Source organism: Pan troglodytes, chromosome 9 (genome assembly GCF_028858775.2).
Source record: "Pan troglodytes isolate AG18354 chromosome 9, NHGRI_mPanTro3-v2.0_pri, whole genome shotgun sequence".
NCBI classification, from domain to species: Eukaryota; Metazoa; Chordata; class Mammalia; order Primates; family Hominidae; genus Pan; species Pan troglodytes.
In genome coordinates, this window is record NC_072407.2 from 136946517 (window position 1) to 136974000 (window position 27484).

A 27484-nucleotide genomic window follows, 5' to 3' on the forward strand; every position below is an offset into this window, starting at 1 on the left:
CTGGCCTCCCTCTGTGACGCCTGTAGGACCCACACCCCACCCTGCAGGGGCTGCCCCTGGACTTCCATAGCTGGGTCTCAGGAGTGTGAAGTGGAGTCACCAGCTTGCAGCCATCTGGGAAGTGTTCCTATTGAGGGGTGGCGTGCAAGAGTCGGCATTTCCCCATCACCAGGTGTGTCCTGAGTGTGTCCTGAGTCGACATTTCCCCGTCACCAGGTGTGTCCTGAGTCGGCATCTCCCTGTCACCAGGTGTGTCCTGAGTCGGCATTTCCCCATCACCAGGTGTGTCCTGAGTGTGTCCTGAGTCGACATTTCCCCGTCACCAGGTGTGTTCTGAGTCGGCATTTCCCCATCACCAGGTGTGTCCTGAGTCGGCATTTCCCCGTCACCAGGTGTGTTCTGAGTCGACATTTCCCCGTCACCAGGTGTGTCCTGAGTCGGTATCTCCCCGTCACCAGGTGTGTCCTTAGTGTGTCCTGAGTCGGCATTTCCCCATCACCAGGTGTGTCCTGAGTCGGCATTTCCCCATCACCAGGTGTGTCCTGAGTGTGTCCTGAGTCGACATTTCCCTGTCACCAGGTGTGTCCTGAGTCGGCATCTCCCTGTCACCAGGTGTGTCCTGAGTCGGCATTTCCCCATCACCAGGTGTGTCCTGAGTGTGTCCTGAGTCGACATTTCCCCGTCACCAGGTGTGTCCTGAGTCGGCATCTCCCTGTCACCAGGTGTGTCCTGAGTCGGCATTTCCCCGTCACCAGGTGTGTCCTGAGTCGGCATTTCCCCGTCACCAGGTATGTCCTGAGTGTGTCCTGAGTCGACATTTCCCCGTCACCAGGTGTGTCCTGAGTCGGCATTTCCCCATCACCAGGTGTGTCCTGAGTGTGTCCTGAGTCGGCATCTCCCCGTCACCAGGTGTGTCCTGAGTCGGCATCTCCCCGTCACCAGGTGTGTTCTGAGTCGGCATTTCCCCGTCACCAGGTGTGTCCTGAGTGTGTCCTGAGTCGACATTTCCCCGTCACCAGGTGTGTCCTGAGTCGGCATTTCCCCATCACCAGGTGTGTCCTGAGTGTGTCCTGAGTCGGCATCTCCCCGTCACCAGGTGTGTCCTGAGTCGACATTTCCCCGTCACCAGGTGTGTTCTGAGTCGGCATTTCCCCGTCACCAGGTGTGTCCTGAGTGTGTCCTGAGTCAACATTTCCCCATCACCAGGTGTGTCCTGAGTGTGTCCTGAGTTGGCATCTCCCCCTCACCAGGTGTGTCCTGAGTCGACATTTCCCCGTCACCAGGTGTGTCCTGAGTCGACATTTCCCCGTCACCAGGTGTGTCCTGAGTTGGCATTTCCCCGTCACCAGGTGTGTCCTGAGTCGACATTTCCCCGTCACCAGGTGTGTCCTGAGTTGGCATTTCCCCGTCACCAGGTGTGTCCTGAGAGTGTCCTGAGTCGACATTTCCCCATCACCAGGTGTGTCCTGAGTCGACATTTCCCCGTCACCAGGTGTGTCCTGAGTCAACATTTCCCCATCACCAGGTGTGTCCTGAGTTGACATTTCCCCATCACCAGGTGTGTCCTGAGTCGACATTTCCCCGTCACCAGGTGTGTCCTGAGTTGACATTTCCCCGTCACCAGGTGTGTCCTGAGTCGGCATCTCCCCATCACCAGGTGTGTCCTGAGTCGGCATCTCCCCATCACCAGGTGTGTCCTGAGTCGGCATTTCCCCATCACCAGGTGTGTCCTGAGTGTGTCCTGAGTCGGCATCTCCCCGTCACCAGGTGTGTTCTGAGTCGACATTTCCCCATCACCAGGTGTGTCCTGAGTCGGCATTTCCCCGTAACCAGGTGTGTCCTGAGTGTGTCCTGAGTCGGCATCTCCCCATCACCAGGTGTGTTTTCAAGCTCTGCTCGGCTTGCTTTTCTCATCAGCTGCTCCTGGGCCCTCCTGCTCACACTGCAGGATGCAGCTCTCCCAGAAACCCAAAGGGACTTAAGGATGATGAGGAGGAGCTCCAGAAGAAACTTAATTCACAGCTATAAGACTGGGAAAAAAAAGAACTGAGCAGAAAGGGCACTTGAATTAAGCATTTCATGAAAATGAGAATACTGCATGTGGATTATTCAGCCGCAGTGTCCTCATGGCCCATCTCAAAGCCCTGGAAGCTCATCTCATCTTAGCCAAGCCCTGACCCAGGGCCTGTGGCTCTCAGTGTCCCTGAGTCCAATACTGCAGAGGCACCTCCAGGACGCTGCTGGGCACCAGAGGATCTCGAGCCCACAGGTGGCCCCTGCTGTGCTTCTCACATGGCCCTGGGCACATCTGCCAGGCCCCCAGCATGGCCCCTCTGTCCCAAGCCCACTGTGACCCTAACATTACCAGTCCCATGGTGGCTGAGATGGCAAGAGTGTAGGGTTTTCACAGAAAGTACAGGATGGCAGGTTTTTTAGTGTGTGTCTCATGCAATGATTGAAATACATGTATACAAAAACTAATTATCTAAAGTTGAAATTAAATTGGGTGCCCTCTGTTTGTGTTTGATAAATCTGGCCACGCTGCAGGTGCAGGGACTTGCTCCTGAGCACTCACTGCTGCTCATCTGCCTCTGCCAGAAGTCTGTCCCCATGAGACAGCCCTGAACTTCTCCCCCAACCCCATGCTCACCTCAGCCTTGGATGGCAGCAAGTAGAGTACAAGTGGCTTGCTTTGCATGGGAGCAACTTCCGCTACTGGCATCTGAAAAGGTTCTGCTGCTGGTGGGCCAGGGAGAAGGGAAGCTGCCCTCAATCTATTAAGCGGGACTAAACCAGACTGGCAGAGTTACCTGTTACCATGGACACAGAACAATCAGTGTTTTTCCCAAAAAGACAGGATTCAAAAAATATTATCAGTGGAGTACACTGCTTTTGTTACATGGGGTGTTTGAATGAATTGTGAAGACACCGCAATAGCATTTTGCAGGTGAGTAAGCAGAAGCCTGGGTCGCCTGGCTGCGGCACTAAGCACTCTGCCAGTCCACACTGCTCCCTGAGTCTCCCTGCAGGGCCTGGGCAGGTGGGAGGCGACCATCGCAGCCAGCAGAACTCTACCACAAAGCTCTATGAATGCTTCTAGATCCTAGGTCTTCCGACTCTTGTCTCCTGAGATCCCTCTGGAAAGTCACCTGTGTTCTTCCCTCTCTGCCGCCACTGCCAGTGGCTTCTGACTTTGGCTACCAAAATGCAATGCCTGTGGCTTAGAATCTCCCTCCGTGCTTCAGTGAATGTGCATCTTCTCTGAGTTTGTTATTGTTTCCTGTTCAATACGCTCAGCAATGAGAAAAAGCCACTGGGTTATAGACACTGTCCTGGGCTTCCGCCCCTGATGATACCTGAACTTACAGCTGAGCATCCTCTCCTGGAGTTCTGAGTAGCTTCTTGCTTTCTGGAACTCCTTCCTGGCTGTGCCACCCACTCAGTTCCCATTTCAAGGAGTCCCTTGTGGTTGACATTTGAATACTACCTTGCAGGAGTCAGCATTATTTCACACCTTCAGCACGGATCATCTCTTTCCTGCTTGAAATGCCTTCCTCTCCAGGATTCCAGGATCCCACACACTCCACCTCTAGTTCTCTCAGTCTCTTACCAGGTTCCCCTTCTCTGTCCCTTCTCTCTAGGAAGTGTTCCTTTTGCAAAATAATGACCACATCTGTAGCTTCAGCCCTGACTTCACTCCTGGACTCTAGGTTCATTTATCTATCTGCCTCTACCTCCTCTGCAAGCATCTCAAATTGAGAAGATCCACAAAAATTGTTGAATTCACACATCCAAAAACTGTTTTGCCCGTCTTCCTTGTTTTTGTAAATGGCATCATCATGGGCTCATTCCTGAGACTAATGCCCTAGGAGTCATTCATGGTTCTTCTCTTTCCCTGGAAACACTGGTCTGGCCCATAGGAGATTCTCCTGAATTCTACCTTCTAAGTCTTTTCCTAATCCAGTCATCTTCCCTGTCTCCATTGTGACCAGTGCCATTCAGCATGCCATCATTTCTTGCCTGGACAAGGTAACAACCTCTTATCTAGCCTTTCTTTCTTCCCTCTGAAATAAAAATTTATTATTCCCTCAGAAGACAGAGTAATTTTCTGAAATGTGCATCAGATTGCATGATTCCAGTGCACACTGAACATGGTTCTACATGACAGCCTGTCTCCCGAGTTATCCAGCTCACTTCCACACCTCACTGTGTCCCAGCACACTCATCCCTGCCTTCTTTCAACATCTCAGGGATGTTTATCTGCCTAGAGTCCTCCCCGCAGGGCTGCACACATAGCCACCCATCTCCCATCACTCAGGCTGGAGAATTACCCACTCAGAAAGGCCTCCAAAGACATTACAGTCAGAACCTCATGTTTCCTCCCACCTCGGTCTCTCTCTCTTTATACTCTATTTAGATTTATATTATCTTTCTCTTTTTTCCCTTCTTTTCTGCTTTTTTTTTTTTTTTGAGATGGGGTCTTGCTATGTTGCACAGGCTAGAGTGCAGTGGCTACTTACAGGCGTAAGCATAGCTCACTATAGCCTCGAACTCCTGTGCTCGACTAATCCTCCTGCCTCAGCCCCCTGAGCCCACAGACACATGCCATGGTGCCTGGCAAATATTTAGATTTTTTCACAGCACATTTTACTATCTGAAATTGGCTCAACATTTTCATTATTTACTTATTTATTGTCTTTCTCCCTGGCAGTAAACCATAGGAACATGTTCTCTGAAGTATGCCCATTAAAAAATTTTGTATATGCCTAACCCCAGCTACTCAGGATATTGAGGTGGGAGAATGACTTGAGCCCAGGAGTTTGAGATCAGCTTGACCCATATAGCAAGGCCCCATCTCAAAAAGTATATATTGCATGTATTGGAAAATTATTATAAAATTATTTATTGTATACATTGCATGTATATATTTTGTGTATTGTATGCATATGTAACATGTGCATAACTAACATTTATTATTTTAACCATTTTTAAGTGCACAGTTCAGTGGCATTAAGTACATCCACACTGTTTTCCAAACATCACCATCTTCCATCCCAAAACTTTTCCATTAACTGAAACCCTGCACTCATCAAACACTAACTATTCCCCTAATCCAGAACCTGGCAACTGCCATTCTACTTTTGGCCTCTATAAACAGGACTACTCTAGGCACCTCACATATGTAAACTCATACGTTATTTGACGTTTTGTGATTGGTTTATCACAAAATAAATGTGGAATTACAAACCAAAATATGGTATATGTATATGTGTGTATATTTACTCATGGATTCGATTTACCAGAAATCGTTATTTTTATATGCCATGGCTTCCAGTTACTCTTTGGGGTCCTTTTATTTAGATTTGAAGGAGTCCCTTTAAGATTCTGTTTAGGGCAGGTCTTGTGGCGATGCACCTTCCACCATTTGTGTTTCTGGGAATGTCTTTATTGTGCCATCATTTTTGAAGGGCAGTTTGTTCAGATATACAATCCTTAGTTGAGAGTTGAGTGTTTCCTTGTTTGTTTTCTCAGCATTCTAAGTATGTCCTCTGACTGTCTTCTGGTCTCTAAAGTTTCTACTGAGAAATTCCCCAATAGTCTACTTGGGAATCCCTCTTACATGGCAAGTCACTTCCCTCTTGCTCCTTTCAAGACTGTCTATTTTACTTGGTTTTAGGCAGTTTAACTATAATACGACTCAGTACGGGTCTCTTAGGGTGATTCTATTTGGACTCATCAAGCTTCCTGAATTTGTAGATTCAAGGATTTCTTGGGAAGTTTTCAACCATTATTATTTTATAAAAATAATCTCTGTCTTTCTCTCTCAGTATCTCTCCTCTCTGAGACTTCCACAATGCATGTATTGGTTCACTTGTCAGCGCCTTATAAGTCCCTGAGCTCCTTTTACTTTATTTATTGTTTCTGTTGTTCCTCAGACTCGTAATTTAAACGACCTGTCTTCAAGTTTATCGGTTCTTTCTTCTCACTCTTTGAATCTGCTGTCGAACAGCTCTAGTATATTTTCCAATTTGGTTACCATATTTTTCAGCTCTAGAATTTCTGTTTGCTTCTTTTTTTATAATTTTGGTTAATTTGTTATCATTTTAATGTATATTTGTATATTGCTTTTCTTATTTTCTTTAGTTGTTCATCTGTGTTTTTCTTTAACTCTTTTAGCATATTTCAGTGTTGTTTTACTTTTTTTATCTAGGAAGCCTGATGTGTGTGTTTCTTCAAAGACAGTTTCTGAAAACTTATTTTGTTTTGCAAATGGTTGATGTTTTTCTGTACCTTTGTGTGCCTTGTAATCTTTTGTTAAAAACTGGGCATCTGAAGAAACAGGTACCTCTCTCAGTCTTTACAGACGGATGTGGCATACTTTTGCTAATTGGTGAAAGATGTCCTAAGTCTGGATCCACCTGGGATAAAGCCTTATGGTCTTTTTAGGTATTTTCTGGGCATGTGTCCTCCCTGGGCGTGTGTGTGTGTGCATTGTCTTCTTTTCTTCCCTCAATTTCTCCCATATAAACAGCTGCTTTTACATGTGTTAATGAGCCTCATTCAGCTTCTCTCAGGCTCAGGCCTGAGATGTTCTATTGCATTTCTCTGCCCATGTTCCTTTGCCCCAGGTGTCCACAGTCTGCAGCCTCCCCACCAGTTCTCCCATGCCTTAGTGTTTGCCATTGCTTTTCAAGGCTTCCAGCAGCCTGAGAGCCAAGCCATGGCACCATTCTCCACCTGAGCTCCCAGCCAGGCAAAACAGAAACAAGTCTCTTGGGCAGCCACATACAGAGTAGAATATTACAGATAAATGCTGTCCTTTTTCTTCCAGCCTGAGGGAGGGAACTGGGAATTGTGCTGCAAGATGCCAAGGATGGGTAGAGCGAGGGTGAATATAAATTTCACAGCATTTCCTGCTGGCTTAAATGTAACTTTTTCTTAATTTGATGTTTTCTTAGTTGCTGTAGATGCTGGATTTGTTTTCAGAGCTCCTATAAAGTTATTGTAGTCCATCTCTAGTTGCTTTCCTAATATTTCCATGGGGAAACAAGCGTTTGAAGCTTCCAGTCCACTGTCTTGCTGATATCACTCCTGGCAAGCCCATTTTTAAAATTATGGAACTAAGACTCAGAAAAGCTGGTAAGTGACAGCACTTTGACTAAAATCTGTGAATGTGAATCTTTAGACTAGTGTTTCTTCTACATGGCTGACCTCAAGCTGTCCTTCTAATAATCAGAGTGATAATAACGACGTGCATACAAATGGCACACTGCAGTTTAAAAACTAGCTTTGTGGCCGGGCGCGGTGGCTCACGCTTGTAATCCCAGCACTTTGGGAGGCCGAGATGGGCTGATCACAAGGTCAGGAGATCGAGACCATCCTGGCTAACATGGTGAAACCTCGTCTCTACTAAAAATACAAAAAAATTAGCCGGGCGTGGTGGCGGGTGCCTGTAGTCCCAGCTACTCTGGAGGCTGATACAGAAGAATGGCGTGAACCCGGGAGGTGGAGCTTGCAGTGAGCCGAGGTCAGGCCACTGCACTCCAGTCTGGGTGACAGAGCAAGACTCCGTCTAAAAAAAAAAAAAAAAAAACTAGCTTTGTTTTCTTGTAAGGCATCTAGAGTTCCTGTTTAGGGTAGTTGGGAGAGAGGGAAACTGTCCCATTTGCTAGATGAAGAAACTGGATTATTTGTCCAAAGTCACATACAAATTAGTGGAAAACTCATATTGTTTATCTGACTCCATATGGCCATTTTGGCCTCTGCCCCACACTTTCAGAGGCTTGGAAGGTGCAGGTGGGAAGATGAAGAAAAACATATCAGAGAGGGATATTCTGCAGGGCAGGTACCTCACCTTCCCTTACCCCTGAAGGTGCCTGCCATGCAAAAGCCACAGGCCATGGCCTGTGAGAGTTCCCTGGAATTAAGCAATAAAGGGAAGAGTCATGGGGAGGGTCAGAAGCCTGAATTCCAGGTCCCTCTGTGAGCCACAGCCTCTCTCTACCTTGGTTGTGCAGTATCTGCACTGAGGCCTGACCCCATCTCCTTGTCTAGGACTGCTGGCCTGTTCCTCTCCCTCCTCTTTACCCTCCCAGGCTCTGTAGGGACAGCTTTAAGGCTGCCCTGAACCTGGATCCAGTCCCACAGCCAGGACTTCCCTGTGCCCACCTCCTTGGTGACAAAAACCTACCCTGGCTGCTGCCCTGGTTGGGGACAGTGGGAGGAGAAGAGGCCGCCCAGCGCTGCAGCTTTTATTCTCTGAAGCCAGAGATCCACCCTAGGAGATTTTATCAGGACTTCTGCTCCCAGATCCCTCCTTCTACAGACACCCTGATCCCCAGGATCTAAAGCCGCCTCCTTGGAACTCTCTTCTCAGTCAATGCCCTGTCTCCTGAGTGGGTCCCAGTCCTCCCTGCTTCCTGCCACCCCCTGGGAGGTCCCAGCCCTCCTGCACATGCCCACAGCTGTGAAGTTGTGCAGGCACAGCCCCTGGGATGTGGCCTCATCGTAGTGTGCAAGGAGGGCCTGCAGTGAAAACCTGCACACTTCTGCACCAGGACACTGGAGTCTGCCGTCCTCCCCTGGGCTGGGGATGGGGAAGCAGCACCTAAGGCTTCCTCACAGGTGACAAGCCTGCGGCCTGTGTGGAGGCCACCAGGTGAAGTTAACTACAGGAGTGGTTAACTGTACAGTCTCTAAAGCCAAGTTATTGTTGGGTGTGGAAAACAGAGAATAGGAGCACACAGCTGAGGCTCTGCAGTGATCACTAATTTTCAAAAAATAATAGGAAAATTTTCTCTAGTTGCTAATTGCTCAAGAAACTTAGATCATGATGAAAATAAATAAAAAATCTGAACTACAGTATAACGGTTTCTAACAATCTTGAACTTGGATTTGGTTTTCAGAGTAAGGGAACAAGGGAAAGTGCAAATTAACCTGGGAGGTTATCTGGGCAGCAAAAACCTCTCGGGAGCATATGTAGAGTCCAAGGGTGGAGGAATCTGAAGCGCTTTTGGTATGAAATTCTTTTATAAGCAATTTTCTTCGGTCCTCTCAGAAGAGACCTCTAACTGTATTCTTTTAGCGTGTCAGAAATGATGCATCTAGCTGCTTCCTCAGCGTCTTGTGATTGGCATCTGAAGTGGAGGGTGATCTTGTGTGACTGAGCCCCCAACCTGTGGAATCAGCTGCTGTCTCAAGGTAGATAGTGTCAGAATTGAATTGAATTGGAAGAAACTCAGTTGTATCTGTTGGGGAATCTGTAGGATTGCTTGGTGGGGAAACTCCCCACAAATCTTGGTGACCGGAGGTCACAGAAGTACTGCATGTTGATGGTTGAGTGAGGAGATGGGAAAAGTGCGCTTTGGCTGTCTTCTCCCTGTCTCTCCTTAGAGGGTTTGTCGCCTGTACACGATCTCCCAGCAGCTTCTGTGTCTTTTCTCCCTCAGATGTTCTCTTCTGTGCCCTCCACCCTCACTGAGATGTAAACAAGCTGCCTCATGCTATCTTGTCTTGTTGGAAGCCCGGGGCTTGACACCAGATATTTATCGTCTCAGGTTGTGTGCACCCCACAGTTCTCTACCCCAAAACTCTTTTTCTTACTTTGTTAAACAACATGATTTTCAGGCATTGCTGAAAATAATTGACTTTCAAAAAATATCAAGACTCATCTTAAGATCTGGATTTTGCAGTGCCTTTATTACTTCATGTGTCTTCTGCTTATTCTCATGTGAAATTGTATTCTAGGTACTAATTAATTATGCCAAGGCTTTCTTCCCTTTCTGGATAACTTGCAGTGTTTGGGATGCTAACTGCATGGTGTCCTTACTGTTTTGTCAAACATCAGCCCCTTTATTGCCTTGGTCCATCAAACAAACCCATGGTCCTTTATTTATTCCAAGCCTGGTTTTCCTGCAGGGATAAGCACTGACCCTGATGGTCCCTCTAAGGTCACGTGTGTGGCTGTGAAGAAGTTTAGTGGAGCAAGTGCCAGACAGAGGCAACACAGCCCAGTCCAGATCCCTGCCGGCCCTGTCCACAGCCTCTCTGTCTCAACTCCTTACTGAAGGAAAGGACAGAATGCCCCAAAGGTCAAGACAAAGCTTTATTTTTAGAATAATAACTTTTATTATATATAATATATTATTGTTATATTAAATATTTGTGCTGTCATCTTTTACAGTTTTAATGCTTTTTATTTGACATTTATTTTCTACTCATATTCCCTCTGCTTTAATATTTTCTCTGACTGAATGTCTATACCTAGTAGAAATCATTCTATTTGTTATTCATATTACTTTATCATGATATACTATTGCATTATAATAATGTTATACATTTATTATCGTATCATCATTTTCAGAAAAGTTCTTAAGCTTATAGTATAATTCTACCACATATAAATGATTCACCATGTATTATCACTTGTTGTTATTTAAAACTATGCATATAAATGTTATAAAAAGTAAAGATTCATTTAAAGTTTTCGGATATCCTGAGAATTTCTGGAAATTTCAATTCTTATCCCCGATCCCTGGTGATTAATTGTTCAGAGAGTGGAAAGGTTATGTGTGTGTGGTGGGGGTGTCAATTCTGGGTAATGTAGAAAATGTAACAATGCTAATCAAGGGAAGTATTAAAACCAGGCTATTGGTAAAACATAGTAGGATGGCCAAGAAATGTTGAGGTAGATAATCATAAATTTGTAGTCATATGGGTCTGCCACATTGTGAGGTTTATTTTTCTCAAGCAATTTTTAGTTATGGTAGTGTATATATAAAAAAGACTTGGTCCTGTTTTTCCAGGAAGAGCTTAGTGAAATAACTACAATAAAATGACATTCCCCAAGACAATTGAGTTTACTCATAAGAAAATACAAAGTAAAAATGGATTTAAAATAAATTTAAATAAACAATGAAGTAAATCCCAGGGAGCGTATATAGATATAGATAGAAAGTTGGAAAATTCAAGTCTTCATCAGATTGAATAATTATGGACTTGAAGGATGAAGCTGTAGTAGAAATTGGCCACTTGAATTCATTTGAGGAATGGGACTATCCCTGGAGATGGATTGCTGGAAGCCCTGGGAGGTCAGGGTGCTGATGGGTTACTGACTCAAGGTGGTGAGGGGAGTGACTGTAAGCAGATACAGAAGTCTTTAGGGTGTGGAATGGGGAAGAGGACCCAGGACCTCAATGGATGGCAGTGACAAAGAGGAAGATGTCATAAATTCCCAATAGTTAGGGCACGTAACAGAGGGAGAAGGAAAAAAATTAATATTGGATATTCGTCATGAAAGAATTCCTCAGCCATGGTGGAAGAGAGTTATTTATTTCTATTCTGTCATCCCTCTCTCCCTCTCCCATTAGAAGCCTATGGCAGGCAGCCTAGCTCAGCCCATCTCAGGGCAAGTAGACAGTTCACTCTCAATCTGATGACACTCAGCCATTAGAAGGAAAACAAATGTCCAGTTGAAGACAGTTACATTCACTCTCACTCCCACTGTTTCTCTGACCTGATTTTTCCATTTTGACTTCATGTTTATTGTATATTGCACCTAATATTCATGTTTTATCTTAATTTTGGAAAAGACTTTCTGTAATAAAATGTAAATATAGTCAGCTTACTGTCTTATTTACAAAAACATATTTTCTTAATGTATATGTATTACCCTTATAAAAATACCAAAGAAAGAAACAACTAGATGACCCTGAATAACATGAAGAATAGAGGCACTGACCCCTGCTCTGTCAAGAATCTGAATACAACATTTGACTTCCCAAAACCTTAGCTACTAATAGCTTTCTTTTGACAGAAAGCCTTATGAGTACCATAAGCAGTCAATTAACACATTTGGTGTACTATGTGCACTACATGCTGTATTCTTATAATAATGTAAGCTAGAAAAAAGAAAATATTATTAAGAAAATTATAAGAAAGAGAAAAAGCATTTACTTAAAACAGCTTGTTGCATGGCAAGAGTGAGGCCATCTTGAAGCAAAACCGCCATGAAGACCTATGTTTGATTCTTGCATAGTAGGCTTGTGTTCTGCAGCAAGATCTTTAAACAATTCCTGTGAGATAGATAACCCCTCATAAAGATACCTATCTAACCTCCATGGTGGTCATCAGTCTTAGCAAGAAGAAAGTCAGATGTGACCAGCTGCACAAGTCTTTACCTTAAAAGCTTGTTCTATAAGGAGTACCTTCTGGAGGGTGGTTGTGGGAATCCACTGTCTCACAGCCCTCAAGATATCCCTTCTGTCTGTAGTTTCTATTACATATTTCCTTCTGAGCAACTAGCTTTGTCAGCCTCTGTCTTCAACAGCTCAGCTCCCTTGGCCTTTGAGGGCAGATTTGCATGTACCTGCTCACTGTGGAACACTGTCCATTAAGTGAAAGTGGATCATCATAAAGGTCTTTATCCCCATCATCTTCATATTGAGTAAGCTGAGGAGGAGAAGGAAGAGAAGGGGTTGGTCTTGCTGTCTAAGAGTAGCAAAGGTGGAGAAAATCTCACATGTAAGTGGTCCCATGCAGTTCAAATCCATGTTGTTCAAAGGTCAACTCTATCAATTTCTTTCTGATCATGACAGAGAAATAGTTGCCAGAAATACTCTACTGAATGAAATGGACTTAATGATTTCCTCAGATGGACTGAATTTAGATAGGTGTATTTCTGAATATGGGACCCTGACCTTCATTTTCACTGGGTGTTTATTTTAGAAAACTTCTAATTGCAAGTTTGTTCATTGCCTCTTTGAAATATGATAAATCTTCCAGCCTCTTGACAGTTCTACAACCCGGAAATATCTTTCTTAAGGACACAAAAGCCACCTCTTTGAAATTTAACCACCAAAAAAATTGCACACCTATGTCCCAATTTCTGTTGTAGGATAGAAGCCTGACTTCAATATGTGACTGCAAACGCTGATAGCCTAATCACACTGACCAGCCTCCTCATTAGCGATCTCCAATACTTTACCATTACCCTACTCTAGCATTTAAAATTCTTCTTGCCTTTTGTTTTGGTGGCATTGAGTTCAGTCTCTCTCCCCTGTTGCAATAGTCTTGAATAAAGTATTACTTGCCTGTTTAACTCTGTCTAGTGCAATTTCTCTTTGACATTACCATTGCAAACAAGTATAAATTCAAAAATATATACATGAAGAAAATGTTTTCAGGCATTGAAAAACAGATAGAACAGGACTGAGATCCTAAAAAAAAAAGTGAGACACACAGATGGTCTCTACATTTATACTAGTTTTCCATCCAGGGGCATCTTTCAAACCATACTCCTTGCTGCTACCATACCAGATGAACACAAGCTTTAAGGTTTAAAAAAACAAAAATCTATTATCATACAGTTCTGAAAGTCAGCAGCCAGAAATGGGCTGAAATCAATGTGTCAGAGATGCTGTGTTTCTTTTGGAAACTCGGATAATCTTTTTACTTCCCTTTTTTGGCTCCTGGAGCCTACCTTTTTTATTAGGCTCATGACCCATCCTTATCTTCAAAGCCAGCAGTGTAGCATCTTCAGATTCTCCTGACTCTCACCTTTTGCCTCTCTCTTCCAGACTTGAAGTTTCTTTGATTATATAAGTCCTAGCTGGAAAATGCAGGGTAATCTCCTGATCTTCAAGTCACCCAATTATCAGTTTTAATTCCATCTGCAGCCTTGATCACCCTTGCTATGTAACATATGGTATTTACACATTCCAGGGATTAGCACACGGACGTCTGTTGGGAGGACTATTATATTGCCTAGCACACCACAACTTCCCCCAGAAGTAACTGCTATGGACTAAATGTGTTCCCCCAGAATCATATGTTGAAACCTAATTCCCAATGTGATAGTATTAAGAGTCGGTGGGGAGGGCTTTGGGAGGTGATTAGACTGCTGTCATTACTGGGGTTAGTGCCCTCATGAAAAAGTCCCAAGGGGGCTTGCCACCGGCCCCTTGTACCATTTGAGGACCCGGCAAGAGGAACGAGCCCTCACCTGCATTAAATCTGCTGATGCCTTGAACTTGGACTTCTTAGCCTCCAGAACTGTGAGAAAGAAACATTTATTGTTTATAAGCCACACAGTTTATAGCAATTTCATTGCAGCAACCAGAACAGACTAAGACAGTAGCCACCTCCTGGAGGAGAGGAGACACAGAGCAATCCAGGGTTATTTGGGTTGCTGTAACATGCAGGGCAGTTGTACCAGAGATGAAAGAGCTGTGCAGAGAAGGTAACACAGAAATATCAGGGGTTCTCCTTAAATCTTTGGCTGATCAGGACTCTTCAAAGATTGGCAGAAACCACTTCTGTGGACCTGTGAAATGAATAAATGGTCACACTGTGCTGGGAGATGTTAATATTTTGACCAATTAGAGTGGAGAGATTTTGCAGAGAATCTTTGAATTCAGTCGAAACCTCAAAGCCCACACTTTAGGAGTGTGGCTACATTAGTTCAAGAGTAAAGACTAAATTAGATCAATTCCCCCTTGCCTCAGAAAATCCTAAAGCCAAACCTGAAATATGATAAACTGATTCACCAGTAAAGTAATGACCTTTAAAGACAAAACTCTTTGAAGGAAGAAAACAAAATCCAGACCTGCAGAATATACATTCTTTTTACATGCATATAGAATGTTCATCAAGTAAACTATATGACGGGTTATAAAACCATTCTCAGCATATTTAAAATGAATAAAATCATAAAGCATGTTTTCTGTCCACAAGAGAAGTTAATTACAAATCAATAGCAAAACTATATTTGGGAAATCACCTGTATATTTGGAAATTAAACAACCCACATAACTTAAAGACCAAACAAAAAGATTAAAATTTTAAAGTGTATTTGAAAGGAACAAAAATGAAAATGCAACTTCCCAAAATATGTAAGGTGCAATTAAAACAGTGATTATAAAGAAAATGTATAGCTCCAAACCCTCATATTAGAAAAACAAGATATGTTTAGAAACAATAATCCAAATGTTCACTTTTAATACCTAGAACATGAAGAAAAAATTATACCTAAGGTAAGCAGAAGGACAGATGTAATAATACTAGGATTGAAAAGCCATAAAATAGAAGATGAACAAATAGTAGAATGTTTATTAAGTAGTTCTTTGAAAAGATTAAAAATCCTGATAAACCTTGGTTAAATTGCTCAAGGAAAAAAAGAAAATATAAATTACCAACACTAATAATGAAAGAAGAATCATTACTATATTGTGTGCAGGCACACATGTGAGTACTGTGTGTGCAGGCACACATGTGAGTACTGTGTGTGCATCTGAGTAGTGTGTGTGTGAGTACTTTGTGTGTGTGTGCGTGTGTCTTTGTGTTTGAGCCTATGTGTGGATTCATTGCTGCGTATGTCTTTTCTTTCAACAATTGCACATGTTCAATGATCCAGCACAGGAGGATTTTCCCATATGCTCAATGCTGCACACATTGGGTACTGTACTATTGTGTTGCTCTAAAGGATTACCTGGGGCTGGGTAATTCAGAAATTAAAGAGGTTTATTTGGCTCACAGATTTGCAGGGTATTGAGGTGGGGGAGCACAAGTTTAATTATCATCCACTGATATCCTCTGAGCTATACGAGAAGCATGGCATCAGCATCTGCTTCTGGTGAGGCCCTCAGGGAGCTTCCACTCCTGGTGTAAGGGGAAGTGGAACTGGCTTCACATGGGGAGTTAGAAGGAAAGAGAGAGTGGGGAGGGAGGTGCCAAGCTCTTTATAACAATCAGTTCTCCTGGAACTCACTCATTATTGCAAAGGAGGCACCAAGCTAATCATGAGAGATCCACCCCCATGGCCCAACACCTCTCACCAGGTCCCACTTCCAACACTGTGGATCACATTTCGAGATGAGGTTTGGAGGAGACCAATATTTAAACTCTATCACACAGTAATAAGAAGAAGACTAAGAATTATAAGTAAATAAATGATGCTGTTTCAGGTTTCTCTGGGAGAAGAAAAGAAGGTACTATTTCTGAAGAGAATATACTTTGAGAAATGAAGTATAAGATGCATATTTTCAAACCAATTCATCAAGTTTCCATTTTAAGCCTTCACATGTGGCACACGTGAATCGTTCACTGTTTTAGATGGCCACTGGTAAAGAGGTTTATGGATGTGTTTTAATGGCATCACAGTGTCACTCTGATGTTGGACACATGGATTGGACACACTGTGAGTCTGTGGGAGCTGCTTCATGCCTATGGAAATTCTCAAGGTAACTTAGCATTTTTGCAGTTGTATCACTCATCGTTGCCCTCCGAGCACCACATTCACAATGTCTATGATTTCTTCTCCTAAATTTACCATCCATCAGCCAGTGGACACCTCAACATTACAGGAATAGCCAGTTTTAATTTACTCTGGTGGGTCGTTGCAATTTTTTTAAGTTGTTTCAAGAATCTGTAAATACAAATCATCATTAATAACCTGCAGGAGTTTTGTGTTTTCTGTTTTCTCTTTATCTTTTTAGGGTATCTTTGGAAAGCCAAGCACAGCTTGTTTAGGAAAGCAGATTTTTTTTTTTTTTGAGATGGAATCTTGCTCTGGCACTCAGGCTGGAGTGCAGTGGCGCAATCTCAGCTCACTGCAACCTCCGCCTCCCAGGTTCAAGCAATTCTCCTGCCTCAGCCTCCTGAGTAGCTGAGATTACCAGTGTGTGCCATCATGCCTGGCTAATTTTTGTATTTTTAGTAGAGATAGGCTTTCACTATGTTGGCCAGTCTGGTCTCCAACTCCTGACCTCAGGTGATCTGCCCACCTCGGCCTCGCAAAGTGCTGGTATCACAGGCGTGAGCCACTGCAATTTGCCCCTGAGAACGGATTTTGCAGGCTATTGAGGTGGAGTAGCACAATTTTCATCTCAGCTCCTCCCTCTCTGAGGTTGGAAACACCTGAGTGCCTTCTATCTCTCTCTCAAGCCTCTGTTCCTCACCCCTGCCCTGGCAGCCTTTGCTCAGCTCCTAAAGCAATGGAGAGGTCTTTCTAACAGCAGTGAGTTTATTGCCCAACTGTGTGGGGTTCTGGGGGACTGGATTGGCAGATGAAGGAGAGAGGGCTCAGTCACTGATCTGCAGATCTGTATTTTTCTTCCGATCAACACATTTGTTTTTATTATTATTATTATTATACTTTAAATTTTAGGGTACATGTGAACAACGTGCAGGTTTGTTACACATGTATACCTGTGCCATGTTGGTGTGCTGCACCCATTAACTCGTCACTTAACATTAGGTATATCTCCTAATGCTAACCCTCCCCGCTTCCCCCACCTCACAAGAGGCCCTAGTGTGTGATGTTCGCCTTCCTGTGTCCGTGTGTTCTCATTGTTCAATTCCCACCTATAAGTGAGAACATGTGGTGTTTGGTTTTTTGTCTTGTGATAGTTCACTGAGAATGATGGTTTCCAGCTGCATCCATGTCCCTACAAAGGACATGAACTCATCTTTTTTTTATGGCTGCATAGTATTCCATGGTGTATATGTGCCACATTTTCTTAATCCAGTCTATCAGTGATGGATATTTGGGTTGGTTCCAAGTCTTTGCTATTGTTAATAGTGCCGCAATAAACATATGTGTGCATGTGTCTTTATAGCAGCATGTTTTATAATCCTTTGGGTATATACCCATCAATGGGGATGGCTGGGTCAAATGGTATTTCTAGTTCTAGATCTCTGAGGAATCGCCACACTGACTTCCACAATGGTTGGACTAGTTTACAGTCCCACCAACAGTGCAAAAGTGTTCCTATTTCTCCACATCCTCTCCAGCACCTGTTGTTTCCTGACTTTTTAATGATCACCATTGTAACTGGTGTGAGATGGTATCTCACTGTGGTTGTGATTTGCATTTCTCTGATGGCCAGTGATGATGAGCATTTTTTCATGTGTCTTGATGGTTCTTGATGGTTCTTTACCCAACAGAAAATCAGGAGCCTTTTTGGCAGGTTACACATTGAAAGTTGGGCTGAGCCAGCAACACCTGCTTCTGGGTACCCCAGGGGCACTGTCCTCCTTGATTGTCTTGTTGCCTGCAGCCATCCATCAAGCCTGACCACAGTCAGAGCCTCAAGAGTTGGAGGGGAGCTCCAAGTTTATCAAGAGCAGGCCGTGGGACCAAGTTTTGCTTGTTCAGTTGTTTGTTTGTATGTTTATCTCAATTTACAATCGATCGTAGACTGTAAAATATCATAATAATGAAAAACAAAGATAAGACAAACAAGGAAGAGTAATTAGAAAAAAGTAAAACCAAAATAAATTTAAATGTAAGGAAATAATTGAAAAACAAAAGATAATAAAAGCAAAAAAATCCCTGATTAGTTGAAGGTAGCAGCAATGTCAAATTGCTGTAAAGGTTCCTCAAAGCTTATCCCATCTTCTGTATGTATCTGGTCTAAGGATGATAACATCACTGATCTTGGCCGCCAGTTCTCAACTTTACACATTAGGGTGACCTGGAGAGATCTTCAAAGTGTTAATATATGGGGCTCCTCAAATATTTCAATTTAATTAGTCTGTTGTGAGACCTGTGAATTACCATTTTTAAAAACTCTTTAAGTAATCACAATGAGCAGCAGAGTGAAAAGCCACTGATCCAGACTGATGTTTTTTAACCTGCATAAGTGTGAGAATCACCATGGAAATTTATAAACGTACGTGCGCACAGCTCCCACTCAAATTTTACAAAATTCCAATTTCTGGTGGTGGTTCCAGGACAGTGGTGCATTTACAAAACACCACAAGGGATTCTAAAGGATACTCCTAGATTAGAGCCAGAAATTCAGTCCAAATACCTTATTTTACTAATAAGGAAACAGACTCTGAAAGGTGAAATGTCAAACTTGATCATTAGCAAATCTAGTTATCTTGTGAGAAAGAGAGGCATATTGAAGTTTTTAATAAACTTTAGCCAACTGTATCAGATCCTCTGAGGGTGAGGAAAGATAGCACATGCAGCCTTAAGCTGCCCTAATGAGGAGCCTGGAGACACAGCTTGCTGCAGCTACAGCAACTGAGCCGCTCTGTCTGTCAGTTTTGTTTGGTGAGTTGAATTGAAGCTAGTTTTTAATGAACTTTAGTTGTTGAATTTGTGCAGATCTAAAGGGTAAGGAACGGAAAAGAAAATAGGTTCATTTAAAAAATGTTGTGCCCATGTTGTTTATAGCAACAGTAATACCCAATTCACAACAAAATTAGATGGTTTTTAATGTTGTGATCCACGAGACTGCACCTCAATGATGAGATGTGTTGTGTGTAGAGTCAGGCAAGAGTGGAGGCAGGCAGGTTGCATCTGAGCAAACTCAGAACATTTGGGCTCCATGGGGAACACACACGGAGGAGGCCTGGACACTTCTGCTCCCAGGGATGTCCTGGATTTATGGAGAGGGAGGTTTGCGGCTGCTATGGCTCAGTGGTACCACATGCACTAATCAGCAGTGGGAGTGAAGACAGAAAGCTGAAGAGGTAACAAGCCTTAACCGTATTCATAAATAATTTTATTTAATTTATAAAATAATTTTATTTTCTCTCACTGCTAATTACAGGCAATAATATAATGACTTAATAAAAGCAAGGAAACAAAAGTGACTTACATGTGCAATTATTCAGTGAGCAATTTCCAAATCATAAATATAGATTGCTCTGATCTGAAGGGAGCGTGGTATGCAAATGCAATTAATATGTACAATTGTCAAGCTGCCCTGGGAAATAATTTGTTTTAAATAAAATAACGTTGGAGCTATAGGCAGGCCACTAGCCCTGATAAGCAATGGTCTCCTCCTGTGAACTCTGCCTTGTTCCCCTGCTGCCGACTGAAGGCCAGGCCAGAGCAGTGTATCTCCACCCAGGAAACTGACAGCAGCACAGTGAATACTGTAGTCCTGTTTGAAGGATCAAACGGGGCACCAGGATCTCTAAGGAAAAGCTTGGCCTCTGTGGGGCATTCTGGGAGGACAGCCCCGGATCCCCATTCCACACCGCGCCTTTCCTTTGGTGATAACATCCCTACTATGTCATTTAGATCATCCACCTGCCAACAGTGCCCAGAGCCTGGCCTCCCTCCCAGACCCAGCCCTCTTTAGATGGTCCACCCTACAGATGTGCTGGAGGAAGAGGAGCTCACAGGCACTCCCAGTGAAGGTGTCCTGAATGCCTCTTTCTCTCACCACTCTGTCCTCACTTAAGTCTTTGTTATCTCAGTAAACGGCACTGCTACCCAACCAGCTGCTTGATTCCCGAATAAGAATATATTATTGACACCATCCTTTTTCTTTCCCTTACTTGAAATCTATAAATTCTTGTCAAACTTGCTTCCAAGACATATCTTTATTTATTTATTTATTTATTTTTGAGACGGAGTCTCACTTTGTCCCCCGGGCTGGAGTGCAGGGGTGCGATCTCAGCTCACTGCAAGCTCCGCCTCCCGGGTTCACGCCATTCTCTCGCGTCAGCCTCCCGAGCAGCTGGGACCACAGGCGCCCACAACCAGACGTATCTTAAAAGTCCTCACACCTCTAAGCAACAGCCGCCTTTACCATAATAGCCCTAGTTATTATGCAAAGATCTTAAAGTAGCCTTCCAACTGTTCTCTCTGGTTCCAGTCAAACTTACACTCAAATAACATTTTAGACCACAGCATTCTTTTCTGCTTAAGACAGATAAGTAGCTTATTGCATTCAAATTAAGTCCAAATTGCTCAACCTGGTGTCATGATTAGTTTTATGTGTCAACTGGGTCAGGGTATAGTACCCAGTCATTTGGTCAAACACTAATCTAGGTATTGCTGCAAGGATATTTTGTAGATGTGTTTAACATCTATAATCAGCTGCCTTTAACAAAAGGAGATTGCATTGCCCGTGTGGGTGTGCCTCATCCCATCAGTTTAATGTTCTTAAGAGCAAAGACGTAGATTTCCTGGCGATGAAGTGAGTTACCTCAAGACTGTGGCATCACTCTTGCCTGACATTCCAGCTTGCCTGTCTGCTCTGCCAAATTTGGAATTTCCAGCCCCCACAATCATGTAACCCAACTTCTTGAATCAATCTCTCTGTCTAAATAAATAGCTAGATGATAGAGAAATAGATAATGTATATACAAATATATGTGCTTATGTTATACCCTTGCATACAACATGCACGTATAAATCCTGTTGGGTCTGTTTCTCTGCAGAACCTGACTGATACACCTGGAATGTAAGGCATTACAGAGTCTGGCCTCTCCCTTCCAGTCTGACCTCATCACATAAGCTTTCTCCACAGGTCACTGGCGTCCAGCTGCAGTGACCATTCAGTTCCTTGAAATCTACAGCTCTCCTGCCTCAGCATCTTCACACATGCTCTTCCCTCCCTCAGGAATGCGAACACAGTGCCCTCTCCCTGCATGTCTCCTCCTCACCATTCAGGGTGGCTGTGGTGAGTCACTATACCAAAGAGGCCATCCCGCCCTCCTGTTCAAAATAAGTCTCGCTGCATCCTTCCTCCCTATTTCCTGACCTCTCTTGCAACACTTCCCATTGTTAGCTATTATGTTTTTATTGATTTATTTACAGTTTGCATCTGCCTCCAGACTGTAAGTTCCACAATGGAACTGTTGTCACTGTTTCTATCATCTCAAAAAACCCAGGTGCCTACCCCAGTGCCTGGTACATAATGGGCTCATTAAATAAAGCTGAATGGATGAATGTCCTCTACTGTAGAGAAACCCCCCTCCCTGGATCTACTTTAGTCTTAGCCACCAACTCACTGAAAGACTTTAGGCAAATACTTTGCCTCTCTGGTTCCATATGGAAAAGATTGAGAATTGTGAAATTATAAGAGTCTTCCCCGTCCTGGGAGGGGCTCTTTGAATCTGACTGGGGCTGCAGGAACCTCCTTCAGTGTGGCTCCTCACATGGCTAGTGAGGCAGTGCTGGCTTGTCCCCATGCCATCTCTCCATGGACATCTTCATTGTCCTCAGGGCATGGCAGAGAGCCCCCCTGAGCCACCAACCCAAGAAAGGCCAAGGGAAGACAGTGGTGCCTGTTATGATTCAGCCTTAGCGTCCTCTCCACAGTATTCTATTGGTCACAAGGCTGAGTCCTGTCTGATGAGGAAGGGGAGACACCAAGGCATGGGGATCAGGAAGGAGGATTACTGGGGTCACCTTGAAGGCTGGCTGCCACAGGGTTGCAACAGCAGTGTGTGTCCTCACAAGGCTCTGAGCACACAGGATGTTAGCACTTAAATTCCATTTAATCCTCCCAGTGAGGCTACACACACAGATGACAGAGAAGCCATGGCAAATCAGAAAACTGCCCCATCCCTGATGCTGCCTGAGCTACTGTCTGCTGATAGGAGGGGACTTGGACCAGTTAATCTCTCCTTCACTTCTTCAGACACAATCAGTTATCATTCACAGCGAAATAATTTGCCATCTTGGAAGATCCAATAAGGTCTCCGTAGAACAAAGCTCTTGACTTTTTCTTCCTAATCTTCTCTTTTATTTGAAGCATTTCAGACATTCTCAGCTCCTCTTGCTGGCCTCCAACACAGGTGTAGCATTCAGTGATAGAAAAACACACACAGCAGCAAGATCCCCTCTGTTTTTTATTTTATTTATTTTTTGAGACACGGCCTCTCTCTTTCACACAGGCTGGAATGCAGTGCCATGATTATAGCTCATTGCAGCCTTGAACTCTTGGGTTCAAGCAATCCTCCTGCCTCAGCATCCTGAGTAGCTGGGATTACAGCTGTGCACCACCATGCCCAGCTAACTTTTAAAAATTATTTTGTGTAAAGATAAGGTCTTGCTTTGTTGCCCAGGCTGGTCTCCAACTTCTGGGATCCAGCAATTCTCTGACAGCAGCCTCCTAAATGGTTGGGATTATAGGCATGAGTCACTGTTCCCAGCATCTCTTTCTTTACATGGTGAGAGAAAAGGGAGAGAAGAGAGATTTAAAAAAGAATATGGGAGAGACAGAGAATAAAGACGAGAAATAAAGAGAAGAAGGAGGAGAAAGTTTGAAAAAAACGAAAGGAGAGGGGAGAAGAAAAAATGTGAGAATTAGAGAAAAGAGAGAAGAAAATAATACAAATTCTTTATTTCTGTGCCCAGAAATTATGATTTCTATGCCCAGCTGTGCCATGAAATATGCTACCAGTGAGAACTCTGGGTCTACTGCCCCGCTCCACACACACGCACCCTCCCTGTGTTCGTGAGTGGCTCCTCCCAGGCCTGGCAACAGTTCCCTCTTGCACTGTCCGAGGCCCATCCCCAGTGTCCTTGTTTGAGACACACTCTGAAAATGCTTGTAACACTCGAGTATGAAATACTTGATTCTTCACAAAGACATTCCGTTGCCATTGGGGGAGTAGTTTTCCGGTTCTGGCTTGGAATGTCACTCCGTGTGGCTAGTCATGTATTAAGAATACGGGAGTCATTCTTTGGATCCACTTTGACTTCCAGCTTGAGAATGGAATAATGTGCTTCATATACTTAAAAGAACTTTTTAAAAGTCTTTATTGTAGAATTTTGCAATGAATGCAACATCCATAAGATCTGCCTCGGACTCCGCCATGTGTGCCACAGCACTGTCAAGGCAACCCCTCTCCTCTGCCTCAGGTCCCTTCCTCAGCACACACAAGCCCCCAGCTTCCTCCTGGGTACCTGGAAGGCAGCCTGTGACCAGAACCCAGCCTTAGAGCTGCGGCCCCTGACTAGCTTATGAACTCCGTCCTGGCCCACCCAGGAGGAAGCAGGGGTCTCCCGTGTCACTGAGCCTCATCCCCTCAGCCCCAGACCTTCTTCCACGTTAACTGCACAGGCAGAGGCTGGTGAGTGGTGGGACAGGAGTAGGAGGCCATGTATTACTGTGGGAACTGTGGCTGGAGGGTGTAAGAGAGAGACAGAAACTACAACTGGAAACTCTGTGGATGTTGTGTGTGAGATGCACGCTTCTGTAAAAGAGAATGTGTATATAGGTTACTTAAATGTGCATAAGGAAATTTTAATAACTTTGGCAAAATTTTGTCACATAGTGTGCAACTCAATTGCAGGATAATATTATACCATCATGAGCTGAAAGTTCCTATAACAAGGTTTAACTTGGGTAATATTTGTTAAAACTGTTTTTAATCCTTAATATGCTATCCAAATATTTGCATTTGATATATTAGTGACATTTTAGTATCATTTCAATTAATAGAGCTCATATGGAACTACACAAATTGCTTTAGGGCACATCTTACAAAATTATCTGTGGTAAGAGTAGGCATGATTGTTCCAATTTTACAGAAAAAGCTAAGATATAAGACAAAACAATCAGAAATAGACATCCAAATCTGACTTAAAAGTAGATCTCCTGATTCTCTACACAGTGTGGCTACTATTGGACCATTCTGCTTCTCAATGACATAATTAAACCTAAAGCCTACTGATACACGCATGCAGTCTTCTTCAATGGAGTAAAGTTTGTGTGCAGTAACAGATACCACTGCAGAGGACACATCAGTGATCTCACAGCAGGATATTGCGTGAGGGAGGAAGAACAGCATGAGAAGTCCTGAGATCCAGTTGTCCTACTCTGCCATTCTGGGAAACACTGTCATTGCCTGACCCAGCAGGGATTCCCATATACACTTTATCCTCCGTTATCCACTGTGGAGAATAAAAACTCAGACATCTTTTTCAGTCTAGACAATGAAATAAAAGTACACATTTTGTTGGCTATTTCTAATAAAATAAAAAGTTGAAACAGATGCCACTCCTCCTTATTTCTTCCACGAAAGTAAGTGTGATGTCTGGAGCAGCAGTTGCCACCTTATAAACATGAGACTGAAGGAATAAGGAAAAAGCAATCAAATCACAGAGCTATTTAGCCCTAACATTAGATCCAACACCAGCAGCTGCTGGGAAAAATGAAACCTTATTTCCTTAAGTCTCCGTAGGCGAAGTTTTCTTTTACATGCTGCTGAATCCATATACAACTGTTAGAAACCTTTGGTGCCACTGAGGAAAGGATATATCACCAATTATCACTGAGCTGTGAAAGGTTACAAAATACGGTATAACAAATACGGACCCAAAAATAATTAGCTGAGAAGACATGGAAGAATGTAGCAAAGGCTGACACCCAGGAGAATCTCAATGAACCTTATCTTCATTTATCTCATCTTTGTTCATTACCACTCTTCCTTACTACCTTCTTCACTACCCTCACTTTCTCCTTTTTCTCCTCCTTCTTCTTGGAGCATTTATAATCTTGCCAATGCTAAATTCAACTCCAATGCCTTTCCTGGTCATATTCCAAGGTGGGTTATAAATTTGGATGGATAGACACAGGAATGAATGCATGGATGGACAGGTGGATGGATGGATAGATAGATAAATGAATAGGTGGATAGATGAATGAATGAAAAACTTTCTATATTTACAGAGAAGTAGCAAGCCAGGTGAAGTGAAACTACACTGTCCAATAGAAATATAAAAATATTGGCCAGGCGCTGTGGCTCATGCCTGTAATCCCAGCATTTTGAGAGGCCAAGGCAGGCAGTTTATGAGGTCAGGAGTTTGAGACCAGCCTGGTCAATATAGTGAAACCCTGTCTCTGCTAAAAATACAAAAAATTAGCCGGGCGTGGTGGTGGGTGCCTGTAATCCCAGCTACTCAGGAGGCTGACGCAGTAGAATTGTTTGAACCCGGGAGGCAGAGGTTGCAGTGAGCCGAGATTACACTATTGCACTCCAGCCTGTGTGAGAGTGTGAGACTCCATCTCAAAAAATATATGTATTAGAAGAGCCACTTAAATAACTTTAAATATTCTAGTAGTCATAATTTAAAAGATATAGAGAAATAGGTGAGATTGATTTTAAAGTGTTTTATTTAATCCAATATATCCAAACTGATATTTCAGCAAGTAATCAACATAAAAATCATTAATTCACTGTTTTATATATTTTTTCTTCTAAATCTTCAAAATCCTGCACATATTTTCCACTTACAGGACATCTCAATTTAGACTGAACACTTCCAGTGCTCAGTAGTGCCGAGCGACTAGCAGCAGTCACATTGAATAGTGCAGTTTTAGATCCCCCTTCCAACACTCCCAGATGCCTATTTAGGTGATTCTCCTTTGCACTTTATTCAAGAAGTAACTTACTCTAAGCTGCAGGACACATTTCTGTCCTATTCTCCATTACGCTTTCATGTTTTAGGTTTGGGCTGATGAAGGGGTGAAATGTAATTTCTACCTGGCATATTTGCATTTGAATAGAGGCCAGAAAACCTTTAGGGCCCCCAATAATACACGTTAAATATGTGGGATTTCAGCCACTATAGCAGATGGTGACTAAGGTCTCTTGAATAGCACTATTTGAGTTGGGAGAAGTAAAAAAGCAACATCTACTCGGAGGTCTAAAACGACCTGACCTACTCAGGGTACCACTGAGGCAGAAAGCATCACCCCAGCAAGTGCCCAGAAGAATGGGTTTCCAGCACAGCCCAGATCTTGGTTCCTTCCCAACACCCATCTTCTCTAGTCCAGCTGCAGTGATTACTTGTCAACCCAGAACAAGGAGATTTGAAATGCTGTCGATAGCCTTGCCTCCTTCTAATTTTTAAAATAATATTATTTATAGGTGTGTAAGCAACCCTGGCTATTTAAAACAGAGTAAAACATAAAATGTGTAAAGCTGACAGCCCTGTCCCACTTGTTGACTTATGCCAAGCTAGCCGTACTGGCTTCCTGATTGGGGTTGGCCAAGGGCCATTTGTACCACTGGGCAGCAGCCAGCCTGTGGGGTATGCAGAGCCACATGGGAGAACAGCTGAGGGTTAGAGTGGGGGATGGAATTCACCCTGGAAGAAGGAAGTGATAAACAAACAAGCTAGAGAGGGAGAAAACAGGAACTAACCAGGAATGGTGATTTCCATTCCTTGTGAAATCTTACTATTTTTCTTCTTTCCTAAGTAATGAACAGATTTTTCTTGTGTTAATTTTTTGTTTTCAATATTATTACCACCATATAATAAAAATTCTTCTTCTCTGCTTTTCTCCCATTTCCCTTTTTCTATTTGGCTTACATCAAGTTTTGCTGTGATCTATAGAGATTCTTCTATGTCCTCTATTTTTTCTCAAATTCTGTATGTCTCATTGCGATGGTTACTTTTATGTGTCAACTTGGCTAGGCCATCATAACCAAATATTTTGTCAACACATGACTACATGTCATAGTGAAGACATGTTTTACACAAGAATAACCTTTAAATCAGTATATTTGAATAAAATAGATTAACTTCTGCAATGTAGGTGGGCCTCATTCAATCATCTGAAGGCCTTAAGAGAAAAGATGAGGTTCTAGAACAAGAGGGAATTTTGTCAGTAGATGGCCTTTGGAGACTTCAGAATGCACTATCACCTCTTCCCTGGGTCTCTAGCCTGCTAGTTTACCCTGAGTATACTAGCATGAACTAATTCCTTAAAGTTTATTT